General features: G+C 42.3%; 1 protein-coding gene across 1 annotated transcript in view; it reads left to right on the top strand.

The window, feature by feature from the left end:
* Positions 1–15,980, top strand: part of SETDB1 (SET domain bifurcated histone lysine methyltransferase 1) — a gene marked incomplete in the record, with an annotated part of 3,089,600 nt that overhangs the window by 1,847,892 nt on the left and 1,225,728 nt on the right.

Here is a 15,980-nt window from a genome sequence, read left to right as displayed (position 1 = left end):
GCACAAGAAGTGATTCCTGATCTTGCACAGACAGAATCACCCTAAGCAGTAATCCTTCTTCTAAACCCAAAGTTATATCAGAGCTTTCCCTTAACCATTCCATTCATCTCCCAGTCTCCTTCCCAAACCTACAAAACAAGAGCAAAGGAATCCTATTTTCAGTGGATGATCATAAACAATTGATATTTTACCTACATAGGACCAAATTCTTTCACAAGGCTAACCAGCTTTTATCTTTTGCTGATGGCAAGAAAGGGAACCCTGTGGATAAACAGGCCATCTCAAAAATGGATAGCCAACTGCACTGCATTTTTTTATTGCCTTCATGGGCAAACTGGTACCTGTCTCCATTAGGAAACATTCTACCAGTGAAAATTAGCAACCAATGCCTTTCTAAAAAGGATCTGCAATTCAGTCCATTCTGGAAGCAGTCACGTGGTCATTGGTTCACATCTTCACTAAGTATTACAACCTTGGTGCTATCTCCAAAGCACAGCTGACTTTGCCTCTACCTTTCTGCCTTTGGGAGTCTTTCCAAGACAAGTGAGTGCAATGAGCATAGTACATTTGTGTTAGAAACTTACCATAATGTAGAGTAGATCGCTCTTGCAGTACCCTTTCCCTCACATTTGTCCCTCTACTTTCTTCTTACCTGGGTTCAGGTGGATAATGTGCCTTAACACTCCCCCCTCTATTCTCACCTGCTACTCCTAGTGAGCGTCTTCAGTAGAGTCGGTCATGCACACCTAGGGGACAGATGGATCCTGGGTCCCTGGGGCAAAAAAGGCCTGAGTGAGTTGCTGACTCCTTTGTATCACTGACATCTTGTAGGGAGGGCTTCTTCCATTGGGGGGATTGTGAAACTCTGTTTTGTGCAAGCTGCCCATGGACTCTTGCAGGCAGAAATTCCAAAGACTCAGTACTGAAACAGTTGTATACTTGAACATCTACAATTATGGTAATTTTCCAACAGAACTGTACTTCCATTGTAATTCAGTACATCAGCAGGTAGAATCTTAACACTTTTCAAGCCACATTATTTGCGTTATAAAGGTCAAGGTGCTAGCTTGCCCTAAACCCTTACATTTTTCTTTTGAGTCTTGAGATGTGACATCAGAGACCATCCTGAGAGGGTCTATAATTGTGCTTATCCTGTTCCTTTCCATTGCTGATTTTTTTTTAATCGGAAGCTTCATTTGAGGATGTACATACTGTAATACATGCTGCATAAAGACAACATGGCCTCTAAGTCTGGTACGGTTTTCGTCTACTTGCAGAGCTCAGTTTTATTGATTCTGACTTGCATCACAGAAAAGCTTTTCAGTTCATTGTCTGGTTCCCTTCGAAGTGTTGATGTGGCCTACAGTTAACAAGCCAGTAACCTGCTTTAAGTATAGTCTTTGTCTATGAGAAGAGCTTGACCTGAAGCATATCTTAAATTGACACGAGTCTGTCATGGCAACCTATTGACATAGGAGTGAGAACTTCCTTGCCTGGCTTTATGCTTGAAGGATGGTATTGGCTGAAAATGCCCAGTGTGGTGTGGCAGGAAGGTGTTGTGCCCAAGTTGAAGGGGGATGTTCATTGGGTTTTCCTGTACAAAGGCCCTGTGTCAGATGTTTGACTTCAGACAGTTTGAAGTCTGGTGGGACCTCTCTACTCAGAAGTGAAAACACACACAGGAAGCAGGTTCCTGAACCTATCATCTGATGACATACCCCCAAGCACAGACTCACTGAAGCCTAAGTGACACCTGCCTTCTGCATATTTGACCTTACAGATATCCAGCAAAGCCACACAGAGGCAAGGAACCGTTCCTCCAAAATGTATTCCACTAAGCGCTTTCATCTTATACAGTGACAAAACTTCATCAGATGCCATTAAAAAATCAAACCCCCGCCCCATTTTAAACACAAGATAGGAGTGACATCATCAACCATAAAATCCATTTAAAGAAACACAGCAATTGTAATAAAATCCAAAACATAATGACAAAACCCCCCACAATGAGTTAAAATCCATGTAAAATGAAAATAAAAATTCATACAAAATAAAATATTGGAATGTATGCAACATAAGTGAACATAATTACGAAACACATAAATATACCCCAAGTAATAACCACCATAACGTCCTCTTCTCACCTACACAGTGCTTTTAACTGTAGAATGCATCCAGTGGATGCAATTTCATTAAGCCCAGGCCAACCCACTGGTTTTAAGCGAAAGATCCAATAGAGTTATTTTTTCTCCAACAATAATTGCCATGGACCACCCCTAACATTTGGTTTCACCTGCTCAACCACAATAAATTTAAAATGATGATCAGGGAATTCTGCTACATGTTGATATAGGGCGTTAGTATTTTTTTTCTTTTTGATGTCATAGGTATGTTCATAGATGTGGTTCTTCAATTTCCGCTCAGTTTTCCCAATATTGAAAACTGGACAACACTGACATAGTGCCCCATAAACTACACCAGAGCTGTTACAATTGTATCTCCCAGTAATTTTTACTAAATAACCATTCAGGTTGAACAGTTCACCAGTGTTAATAAAGGAACAGAGATGACAGCATCCACATTTTGACATCTGTCAACCTGTGCTGTTTCTCGGGGCAAGGGTACTGAGTGGTCTTTCCACTAGGCTCTTTAAATTATTGCCCCTTCTATATACAGTTACAGGTTTGGGGCTGATTCTTGATCTTGACCACATGATCTTCAGTCAGAATAGGCCAATTTTTGAATAGGATGTCCTTGATAGATTTAAAATCATCAGTAAACCTAGTAATAAAGGATAACCTAAAATTCACTTCCGCTCCAAAACCCCTATTCATATCACCATCCTGGTTAACAGCCTCTGGAGAAATAATCCTAGTTAGAGTCTCAACATTCAGAATTTCGTCCCTAGATCCATTATCACTTTGCACGAGGGAAGACATGTTGATTGAATCCCTGTCTCCCAATATTGGGGTATAAAACCCCCTAGCTCATTTGTTGACCACTTCCAACTTAATATCATTCACAAAATCATAGGGATAATCCCTTTTAACAAACATGTCCGCTAACAGCACATTCATTTAAAAAGTCATCAAACATGAGACCATTTTCGCAGTCTTGACAAATTGTCCCTTGACATCTGCTTTTTTCTGGGCCATGGGGTGCAGGCTGGTAAAATGCAAAAATGCATTTCATTATGTCAGTTTCCTAAAAATAGAGGAAATGTACCTACCGTTAATCTGATCCTTAACCAACTTCACATACTAAGTAATTTATGTTCTCATCATGTACAGCATGTGTGAATTTCAAAAAATCAGTGGTGGTAGTAACATATTGCAAAAATTGTCTTGCGTCCTCCACACCCCCTTCCAAATAATAAACAAATTATCCAAATACCTCGGGTATAATTCACAACATTGGAATAGGGGGTGGCTAAACACAGATCTCCATTCCCATTCACACATGATAATGTTTGCATATGGGGGCCCACAACAGTCCCCATTGCAACACCTCTAATCTGCAAAAACATCTTCTCATCAAAAATGATATAATTATTATTAAGTATAAGCTCCATTATTTCAGCATATAAATTAACACTGTTTTGAGGTAACCCTTTCCTAATCGGATACTCACTAAACCAGTTCAGCCCCACTTCATTGAGAATAGAGGAAAAAATATCTTTTACATCAATTGTTAGGAACATAAAAGAATTGTCAAATATTAGCTTATTACACTTATCCAAAAAGTCCCAGGAGTCCGTACGCAAATATGACTCCTGCTTCAGTAAGCTTTTCAATTTAATATCTAAAAATTTGGCAAATGAAGAAGTGGCTAAATTGCAAGCATCCACAATCAAGACGCATGAGCGGGTCACCCAAGTTCTTGTGCAACTTGGGTAACCCCAAATAGTAGGAATAACAGGGATTTTCAAAAATTTAAATTCTGCCAAACTGATACGTTGTTCCAGAAGCATATCTCTGAGTTGAGAAGAAATTTTACTATACGCAACATTAACTTCATTTCTTGACACTTGTCTATATGTATCAATAAAAAGAATTGAGTGCATCCTGCATACATAATCTTGGGAGTCAATAATTACCACCACCCCCACCCTTGTTCAGGCTGCCTTATCCTGACTTTCAATTGTCTAAGTTGTTTAAGCAAGTCCTCCTCCTCCCGATTTAAATTCCGTGGAACACTTGACTTGCCTTGCAGTAAATGTCTCAAGTCCACTTCACACATTTTTTTGAAAGAGAGATATAACTGGAAAACCCAAAATTCATCTCGATCAGATTTCCCAGGAACATTCAACAAAACCTGCAGATTAATTTTCCTGACAAACACTTTCAAGTCCAATAAAATATTTGCAACATCCATCTTAACCTGAGGTACAAAGGTAAATCCTTTGGAAAATAAATTGGCAACACAAGGTTCAAAAACAAAAGAAATATAGGTAAAAACATTGAAATCCCCTGTTTCATTGACAATAATATATGCCAGTTCAGGACACAAGTCAATATGGATGGTACTCACAGTTCCAGATTCATTTATTAGTTCATTCTGTGGTTGAGCAGGCTGAATTGTTATTGAGTCCAAATCCGTCGGACTTCTTGAAAAAACTCCAGGTTTTATTGAATGTTTCTGGGCCATCTTATCGAGATGAATTTTGGGTATCCAGTGTGTGTAATCCTCCCTGCAAACCCAGTTAAATAACTGGTGTCAAAACCATGACCTTAAGCTTAATGCCTAAAAATGCATCGTCATCCCCTTTGGGAAAAACTCAGTTCCCACTAATTACCACATCGATGGGAAACCACTGAACACTGAAGGCGTTATAACAGATTTAGGGACACAGGTTGACAGCAACTTCTCCTTCGACCACCACATTGCCACTGTGGTCAGAAAGTTCTATGTGGCACATTTCATTACCAGGGGTTTTACATCCAAGAAGAAAGAGGTCATCATTTCTCTCTACTCTTCCCTTATTAGACCAGTCATAGCGTATAATTCCCCATTTGGCGTGTACCTCATTAGACCCATGTCTGACCCAGCTCTGTTAGAAGTGCTACATCTAAAGAAATCTCAATCCCTCCGCACCACATGCTCCAGAGACCTCAACCTCATTACCACAATCAACAGAACATGCTGGAGGGACAGGTTTCATAACCCAGAGACTGGCCATGCTCTGGAATAGACTTCCCATACATGTCAAGCAGAGCACCTCACTGGCCCTTTTCAAGAGTAATCTTGATGAGTGGATGGGAAATAGAAAGTTCACCTGGGGATCACTCCAGTGGCTCTACTTCACTATCCCTTCTACCCCTTACATTTCCTCTCTCTTCTACCCTGTTTATCCACACATGTATTTAACTAATCTCAGTGTTGTCTCTCTCTCTCTCCCCTACAGTATTTCAGCCCTGGGTCCTCCCCTCCCTCCCTGCATTCAGTAAAAAGGAATACTTCTGGATAACTCCCGAAGACACCTTGATTCTGACCTTACTCGCCTGGCATATAGAAAGCCACCATTAGAAGGAGACCTCCCTACAAGATTGAGTTAACTTATGTGCTTAGAAAACAATTTACTGTTTCCTTGCTGTGCTACCTTTTAGTCTGACCTACTTGTGTGCATGCCAGCACCCCACCGCAAACTGGTTTGCCCCCTCCCCCTTCCAGTTCTCCTATATATACTCAAACCTACAATGGGTTTGGTTATCTCTGCTACTTAATTTTTCTACCACTAGGTGGCAGTATATACCTATGTAACTCCCAGCCTCGCAGTAATTACCCAATAGTTTTTTAGTTTTCCAGTAACAGTTGGCTGAGATTTAACATCCTAAAACTGTAATTCGATTCTCTCACCATGCCCAAACTTTCTAGAAAAGTCAGCCTTGCCTAATAATAGTAGTACAAAACTTTCTACAATAGCTATTAAACTACACTTTGCTGATACGTTTTCTGCTGTACTCCTTTTCTTTTGCTCTTCCCGCTCCATTCGCCCTGCAAGCTCACTCCGCTCCCCTGCTGTACCCCCAAATCTCACCCACCCCCACTGCCTATACTTTTATCTGTCCATAACTCCTACCACTCACCCTACCCAACAATCATTTATCTCACCCTAATCACACCACACCCCCTCACACATACTTAACTACATCATGACACTCCCCTCCCAACACCTTCCATACCTAGGATTACTAACTTTCCTAATCACCCTCTCATACCTAACACAACTCCCACATCCCGCCTATAACCCACCCTTACACTGTACATCCATAACCCAACAACTCCCCCTACCCTCTTTCCCATCTTCATCACCTTATTCTTTAAACTAAAGATCCTCCCAACCCTTGCCACACCTGTTTATCACCACCACTCACAAAATAACAAATACATCTTCCACCCATACCCTACACCTCATTCTATCACTACACATATACATCATCTACTAGGCCTGCTCTTCCTCTCTCTGTCTGGTGATGTTCATCCCAACCCCGGCCCCAACAACTCCACACCTAACTATATACCCACACATATCCTCACTCCTCATTCCATTCACTTCACCACATTAAATGCACAAAGTGTATGTAACAAAATCCCCACTCTCCACGCTTGGCTCTTACATAATCACCCTGATGATATAGCCATCTCTGAAACCTGGCTTAAGCCTAACATAAAAGACTCTGAAGTACTGCCCCCTGTCTATCAAATTATATGCAATGATAGGCCCAACAAAAAAGGAGGTGGTGTAGCCGTCATCTACTCCTCCTCTTACACAGTCGCTCCTTTTACTAACCCCACTCCAAATTTTTCCACATAAGAATTAACAATAGTCCACCTAAAGATCAATAACCATAAATCCATATGCATAGCAGCCATATATATCCCCCTTAGCAAAAACAATATTCCAATACTAGAAGATATTCTTTCTTGGTTCTCTTCCAATATTAAAAATGAAACCTTTATTCTCGGTGACGTAAATATCAACTGGGCAAATATCATTTCTCAGCCCCCTTCCCAAGCAATCAACTTCTTTAATTTCTGCCAAATCATCCAATCTCCCACTAGGCCTAAGAAAAATGGAGAGAGAGGCACCAACCTTGACTGGATTTTAGTAACTCACCCTAATAACATCTCCTCTTCAGGCATCCTTCCAGACCCTATTAGTGACCACATGCCCGCCTTCGCCATCCACCACCCATCACATACCCATAAACAGCACCACTACATTCAAACTTGAAACCTCTCTAATTTCAGCCCACTCTATTTCACCAACTGTCTAGACCAAACAGACTAGTCTGTCCTAAGAACCCTACCCCTTAACAATGCTATCACCCATTTTAACGAAACCTTCCTAAACTTACTAAATAGCCTCGCTCCACTCAGAACCAAAAGGGTCAAGTCACATACTTGTCCCTGGTTATCAAAAAAGACCAAACAAATCATGCCCCAACGGGATAAAAAATGGAAACAATACCATAAATGTAAACTGCCTAATAGTCTAATAGAATTTAAACAACTCCAGAATACCGTAAAAAAACTAATAACCAAAGAACGGAAATCATACTATACCAAGCTTCAATCTGAGCACCCCAGCAACCCAAAAAAGTTTTGGAATACAGTCTCCTCTCTCCTTAATCTTGGAGACAAAGCTAACCCTTGCCCTAACCTCTCTGACCCTGACATTGCTTACTCTTTCAACACCTTCTTTGTAAACTGTATAGCTAAACTTACCACCTCCTTTTCTCACCCACCACCTAACTCTCCTCCACAAGCACCCCTCCTTTCCACCAGTATTGACCTTCTCACGTTAAACCTCCACCCCATCCCTACAAGCACCATAAAAAAACTATTACTCCAGCTAAAACCCTGTAGTACTGCCCCTGATAATCTACCATCTCTATACCTCAAACTAGCAGCTAACAGCATAGCCCTGCTAGTTTCCATACTTATCAGTAGATGCAGCCAAGAATCACATGTCCCTTCTATATGGAAACACGCATTCATCATTCCTATCCACAAAGGTGGCAAGAACAATGACACCACTAATTTCAGGCCGATTGCTGTCCTTTCCCCATTATCAAAAATCCTGGAGAAATGCATCCACTTACAACTGACACATCTTACACACAATAACCTCCTTACCCCAATTCAACATGGCTTCCGTCCCGGCCATAGCACGATCACTGCCCTTCTGTCTTTCCTATAATGCATTAACCAGGCCCGTGACTCTGGCAAGTTAGTATCTACCCTATTCCTGGATCTATCAAAAGCTTTTGACACCATATCCCCCTATCTCAATTATCTTCTCTCAACCTATCCCCCTCCTCTGTAGCCTTGTTCTCTAGCTACCTCTCCAATAGATACCAAGCTGTCAAATGGAAATCTTCTATTTCCACCTTCCTTCCTATCCCCGCAGGCGTCCCCCAGGGATCTGTTCTCGACCCCTACTCTTTAACATATTTATCAACAACTATTACCATTGTATCCCTGATACCTCACTAATTCAGTATACAGACAATTCCACAATCATCTGCACTGCTGACTCCCCTTCAGACTTACAGTTAAAATCCCAATCAGCTTTTACGAAAACAGAAACCTGGAAGAAAAGCCATCACCTAGCCTTAAATGCTACCAAAACTAAGCTAATGATTTTTGCTCCATCCAAAGCCGCCACATTCAACAAAGCCTCTTTCTCTATACTAAGTCAAGATAATACCCCTATTGAAATTGTTTCATATACTAAGTTACTAGGTGTCATCATTGATGAACACTTAAAATTTGACATCCATATTAATACTGCCATCAAACAAGACCATCAAAAATTAGGTCTCCTATACCGACCTCACCATTTCCTCACCCCATCCACCAGAAAAGTGCTTGCCTCCTCTTACCTCCTCTCCTCCCTGCTATACAGTGCCCCTCTGTACAACAACATTCAGCTTGGATTACAGTCCATATTAGAAGCCTGCTATAATAACATAAGCAAACTCACCACACACTCCAAAACCTCATCTCATCATTGCCTCTCTCTTCAACCCCTGAATTGGCTAGAACTGCCTAACTACCTAAAATTCATAAAGCTAACTACCGCCCACAAACTCATTTTTATGCCTTCTAGCTGCCCCTTCCCTCTCCACCTCCTTAACCCCTTATATCCCAAATCACCTACTGAGATCAAAAAGCCAAAACCTCCTTCAAGTACATAAACCATTATGACCTCCCGGCCAATTCCTGCTTTCATACTCCCTATCCAAATTTGGAACACACTTCCATCCCATCTTTAAACTGTCTCACATCTCCCTAACTTTAAATCCTTCTTACACTCCTGCCTGTCCTCTAAATGGATGTGTCCCTGTTCCTTCCCTACTCGAACCCCAAAACTCTTCCCTAAATCTCCATACCATTCCTTACAACTTCCATCTGAGTTCTACTACCATTACCTGACTGTTCTCTACCCCACTTATTGTACTATATTTATCTTTCTGAACTCCAGCCTTTGTCACACATCATCCACAACTGCACACTTCTGCTAAAACTTTTCCCACCTTCAGAATGTTCCATTGTCTAATGAATACTTTACCCATTTCTGCTACATTTGATGTAAATACTGCCATTTGTACTTTGCCTCTAATTAACTTCACCTTTGTCTTATTATCTCAGTTTAATATGTATGAACTATCTTTTATAGTCTATACTGTAGTTTCTATATTGTAATTTGCTTGTTTTATACTGTACTGTTTTACATTGTAATTTGCTTGGGTTATGGAGCTTTTCTCCCCAGGCCTCCACTGAAAATGGGTTCTTCTGGCACATTGGACTTCCCCGGTTATCAAACTGAAATAAATAAATAAAATAAATAAATACTTGATAGAGGCACTGGGAGCTAACGTCGGGTGGCACAATGCCAGGGCACTACTATGGGCTAGGCTTGTAAAGGCTCCAGGGCCATTAGCCTAGTACACACCTATGAACCTGTGAGAGGATTATGGGTAAGAGGAGGAGCTTGAGCCGTGAAGCCAAATTTTAATGAAGTGGCTGAAGTCAGGTCTGCGATTTGATATGAGACCCACCGGTTGAGGAAGGATGAAAACATACAACATAGAAGCATTGTTATGGTAAGTACATAACTTTTGTTTTTCCCCACTTCAGGTCTGACCCTACAGCAGTATAGAAATATCCACTATGGTGTATAGAATTTTTAACTGTCAGAGTCATATGTGGAAAATTATGTTTTGTGCAGACAGTTTGAGAGAATTATCTGCTAAACTTCCTGAAGGTAGTGCATATGCCAATTCCATTGTTTGACATTAGTCAAGTATCACAAACTTGCCTTTAAGAATTGTATGATTGTGCAGATACTGTGACTAGGGCTATTGCTGCAGTATTGAGGAGATATGACTAGGTACATAATCTGAACTTTTCTGATGAAGTGAAGTGTGAAATTTTTAATTCATCTTTAGATAATTAGGTTTTGTTTGCACATACACTTTTCACCTCCTCAAACAATTTGATGTGAGAAGGAAATTAATAGAGGAAGTTTCTACGATTTTCAACACCCATCTCTTAAGTATTTTCCTTTTAAAAAGCAGAACAAGCAGTTCTTGCCTTCTGAAACCAAACAGGGAACCAAAAAAAGACGGCAAGAAGGGAATAATGTAAAAAAAAAAAAAAAAAAAAAAAAGAGGATCTTTTCCTTAAAGGGATAGTTTAATACTTAAGAATGATTATACCAGCAATCTTTCCCCTTTCCCCAATCCTCGTGCCCTGTCTCTTTAAATCTGTCCAAGAAACTGGCTGTATACATACCTCCTTTATCAACAAATTGTTTCAGACCCTTTGGATTTAAAAGGGGTTCAAGAGGGATATATGTGGCACTAGATGCAAATACTTCCTTTCATGGGCATTTTCCCCACACTCCAAACTGAGCAAAGTTTTTTCCTCGGATTCATCAGCACTTACTCTCCCTAGGAATCCTAGAACCAATGCCATTAAATCAAATGGGCAACGGCATCTATTCCAGAATGTTTCTAAAACCAAAAAGCAAGTCTTCTCTGAGACAAGTTCTAAATCTTTCCCTTATAAGTCTGTATATGAATGCATCAAAATTCAGGATAGTGACCCTTCAGAATCTGTTACCTCATTCCACAAAGAGGTTTTTGGTAACATTAGATATCACATTCCCGTAGCCAAAGCTTTCTGGAATTTTCTCAGATTTTCTGTCTCGATCACATTATCAGATCTGTACAACTCCATTCATTCTCAAACTTGTGCACTCATCCCAAGCCTGACCTAGCAGCTGTTGCAGTATTCTTAATGTGAATGAGATCTCCGCAGTAGGCGATCCAACTTCAGCCAGTATACAAGTCTTTCATTGCTGTAGGATGCGTGGTATGTCACACACAGGCTGCTGTCGTATGTCGGGCATAAAAGTGATGTACACATGCATCTACCTCAAAACTTCTCTGCTGCAAGTCCGTACTCCACCTTTGAATGTTGGACTGCTCGTCAAGCCATTTGCTGTTTTTCTGTGAATTCTCAGATAAGAGCCCCGTTGGGGAATCTTATTTCTTTTACTATTGTTTTGTGGCAGAGTTCTTGTCATCCAAAGAAGGCGAATGCCAGTGTGGTAGACAAATTCCACATAAAGATAGCCATCTTCAGTCTCTCTCTTGTGTAGGACCTACCCATGACCAAAAATCCTGTCCCATTTGCCAGGCTCTTGTACCCAAGACCCTTAGAAGTAGACTTTCCTCCTTATCCATTTGCTTGGAAAACCATTGCTTAAAGTTACTAGCTGAAAGCACGATGGAGGGATCCTCAGAAACCAAGGATGAGCTGGTTGCTTAGTGGCCAAAAAGCAGAGTTGCTTCTGCACCTCTTCATATGGACATTTTCTCTTGAGGCAGCTGAGAGCCCGGAGATAGGGCCAGTTCCTGGTTCTGGATCACAGGCTGAGCCCGATGTTGAGGCCACCTTGGATCCAACTACAGGGCACGTCCTCAGAGGCTGAGCAGGCCAGGCATCCAATCTGGGCATACCAGGGGAACCGAGGCTCGTAATAACCAAATGCCCTAAAGGGATACTTCAGATCCTGGTGCGGGAGGAAATCTACTCTGATATCATTGAATGTAGGCCTACGTCCAACCCTCTTACATTACCTAGGGCAGAGCTGCGTTAAATGAAAAAGCAAAAAACAAAGCATTTGTCCACATCCAAAGGAACCTGACAGTGACTGGGAATAATTCACCCAAGGTCTTTTTAAGGCCCTTATGGGCCTTAAGGCCCCCCCCCCCACCCGGTGTATCAAACCCTACACCACCCTGCATAGTATCTCCACAAAGAAAGAGTCAGGAAAGAGGTTTCTTCAGATGAAGAGGCCTCAGAAGAGGAATCTCTGGCCTACTTCTCGCAGATCCCCTCCCTTCTAGATTATGCTTCCCTGGAGGAGGACTTCAGTGGAACTGACTCACCCATGGTAGAACTCTCTCTTGGTGAGACCCTACTCAGAATGAAGGAATATTTCTGTTGGGATAGCACTCTGTATCTGATGTACAAAAGAGGTACTACAACCTTCTGCAGGTGGAATCACCTAGCCCATCAGCTATTCCTCCTGTTACTTGCTTTCCTAAGTACCTTCATCTCTGCTTCCAAGACACCAGACTCCCAGCCACCTGCTCCTAAGAAGCTTGACTGATTTTACACAGTTCCTGAGGACTGTAAGTTTTTGTTTAAATGCCCTTCATCAGATCCATTGGTGATTTCAGTGGCTTCAGACAAGCCATCTAGATTAATGCCTTCAACCTCTCTCCTTCCTTCAGATAATGACAGCAGCAACCTGGAAAGATTAGGCAAGAAAGTGTACACTTCAACCACCTTGGGGTTTAGAGCCCTTTAATTACCAAACACACATGACCAAATTTGCCCTAGATCTGCTATCCCAGCTCTCCCATGTCATTCCAGATTTGCCTGATTCAGACAATAAGACCTTGGCTGCATCCTTGCGTGGAGCCTCCTCACAGGTAGTCAGCCACGCCATCAAGTGCAGCAATGATGCTAGAGAGGCCTCTCTGCCAGGGCAACTGCCTCTGGTTGTGTCTTAAGGAAATTCTCCTGTTTAAGACTCCAGCCATTACTAGAGGATATTAAATCCAAGCTTATGGATGCCCCTTTGGAAAATTACACCTTGTTTGGCCCTGCAGCTGCTAATTTATTTAAATATCTGCGGGAAAAGGAAAAAGACTTGCAGGAAGTAAAACACATCTTTGTCTCTGCAGTGCCTAAATTTGAGAGAAATTACCCAGCAAAAACTGCTTTTGTACTTAAGCACTCCTGCCCTTCTCCACCTAAAACAAAAAAGGATTGTAGGAGGCCTCAGCAGTCCAGGGCTGCCCCTGTAACTCTGGTTCAGAAGTTGCCCTTTACAGACAAGCCTGGATCCCTCTGACTGTCCAAGCCGCCCCAATCACATTCCACTTTCTCAGTGCCTCTCTGTATGTCTGCCAGTCCGGGAAAGCATAACTCAAGACTCCTGGGTTCTCGCCATCATTCAGAAAGGATACTTTCTGGAATGGGGCTTCGTGCCTTCCTTGAGGGGCACTCCTCACCACCAAAGGAACTGCCGCCTTCCTTTCCAGAGGTACTTTTAGAACTGTGGAGACAATGATCCATTGAGGAAATTCCTGAAGGCCATATAGGAAGAGATTTTTACTCCAAAATGTTCCTCGTGTCCAGAAAAGATGGTCCTTGGAGACCCATCTTGGATCTGTCTCATCTCAACACCTTTTTGAGAGTACCCACGTTTTGTATGTTAACGCTGAAAAATCTTGTTTCCTTTTATTCTGCCACAAGCTTACTTAGCCTCCGTGGATATCAAAGATGCGTATCTACACATTCCTGTACACCCCAGCTGCAGGAAGTTTTTATGTTTCTTTGTGGCTTCCTGGCATTTCAGTTCTCTGCCTTGTCCTTTGGACTTCCTACCTCTCCAAGGATATTTACAAAATGTGTAGCTCCTGTGATTGCCTACTGCAGGCTTCAGGGCATCCACAGTTTTCCTTACCTGGATGATTTCCTCTTTATAGCAACTTCCCCAGCAATGATGGGGGATGCTGCAGGCAGTGTACATCCCATCCAACCAAAATTTTGAGGAGACACCTTGAACAGATCCCTAACATAGTCCCACCAACAAATGCTTCAGAGGGATGTGTTTCTGGATATTGTCCACCAGTGGGGAATACTTCAAGTAAATCTCTGCCTCCCCCATGAACAGGCGACTTCCACAATTGTGTGCCAGAGTCCCTCACCCTTTGGTCTGGAAAGTGGACTTCCTTGTGTACTTTTGCAAGGGGATGTTTGTGTATGCATCCCCCCACTTCCAATCATTCTGAAAGTCCTGTTCAAAATTCAGCAGGACAAACCAAAAATCTTACTGGTGGCTCCCTTTGGGCAAGACAGCATTGGTTCACCCTTCTCCTGCATTTAGCCAAGGGCAGTAACCACAGGTTACCTCACAGGGTGGACCTTCTCACACAAGACAAAAGAACTCTCATCCATCCACACTTGTTTGCCCTCCAGTTGACTCTGTGGGTAATAGGGTTTTAATTCCTTTTAGACAACCGCTCTCGGAGGACGTGCTTAGGGTTCTGCAGGAGGCCAGGAAACCCAGTACCAGAAAATTTTACTTACCCAAGTGGAAGAGATTTTCAATTTGGTGTCTCACAAAACCAGGCTCCACTGTCAGTGGAAGGGTCCCCCTGGTACTATGTGTCAGCTATTTCTGCTTGTCTGTCTCTATGCCCCACCCCCACCCCCTTCTAGCAGATTTGAGTCTAAACAATTTCTTAAAGGCATCCTTCGCATTAGACCTCCCAGGAAAAATATTCCTTCTCCATGGGCTCTTAATTTTGTTCTAGAAAAGCTGACTCTTCAAGCGTGCAAGCCAGCTTCTTCAGCATCCTTACAACATTGCTCCTGGAAAACTGCACTTCTTTTAGCTGCCATTTCAGCCAGGCATGTTTCTGAGCTCCAGGCCCTTATAGGTTCATAGGTAGGTACTAGGCTATCGGCCCTAGGGGCCCATACAAGCCTAGCCAAAAAATGTACCCTGGCTTTTGCCACCCAAGAAAATTATTTTCCTGTGCCCCTGTCAAGCAGAGCCACAGAAGTGATCCCCGGGGTGAATTTCCCATTTCCCATCCAATCATCAAGATTTTTCTTGAAGAGTGCTAATGAGGAGCTCTGTTTGACATAGATAGGTAGTCTGTTCCAGAGTTTGGGAAGTCTTTGGGACAGGAATCTATCCCTCCAGCATGTTCTGTTTATTGTGGTGGCAAGGTTTAGGTCCCTAGAGCGTGTAGCTCGGAGGGATTGGGGTTTCTTTAAGTGGAGCATGTCCAACAGCTCTGGGTTTGACATAGCTTTGTATGTTAGGCAGAGATCGCCCCTGAGTAGGCGATATGCGATGGAGTAAAGCTGTAGTTTTTTGAGACTGTCTGCATAGGGCATCTGTTTGAGGCCAGTAATCCTCTTTGTGAGGTATTTCTGTGATCTTTCCAGTTGTTGTAGATGTCTTGTTTGGTACATACCAAAAAGGGCGTTGTACTCTATAATGGATCTAATGAGTAGAGGGGAACGATGACCTCTTTTTTTCTGGATGAGAATCCTTTTGTGATGAGATGAGCCACGTAGAAGGATTTCCTGACCACTGTGGCGATGTGATTATCAAAGGAGAGACACTACTGTCCACCTGTGTCCCAAGGTCTCTTATCACATTTTCGGCATTAAGTAGACTACCAGCTATGTGGTAGTTCATGGGTACAGAGTTTTTACCAAAGGGGATGACAATACACTTTTTGGCATTGAGCTTCAGGTCATGGCTTTGACACCAGGTATCTGTCTCAGTGAGGCCCTTTTGTAGTTTGTCCACATCGTTAGGAGTTTTGATTATGGCTCCTAGTTTGCAGTCATCTGCAAACTTTGTTAGC

Source organism: Protopterus annectens, chromosome 8.part0, assembly GCF_019279795.1.
Source record: "Protopterus annectens isolate FY-2018-M chromosome 8.part0, PAN1.0, whole genome shotgun sequence".
NCBI classification, from domain to species: Eukaryota; Metazoa; Chordata; order Ceratodontiformes; family Protopteridae; genus Protopterus; species Protopterus annectens.
Note: the sequence above shows the minus strand (reverse complement) of the source record. Positions and strands in the feature narration are given on the sequence as shown.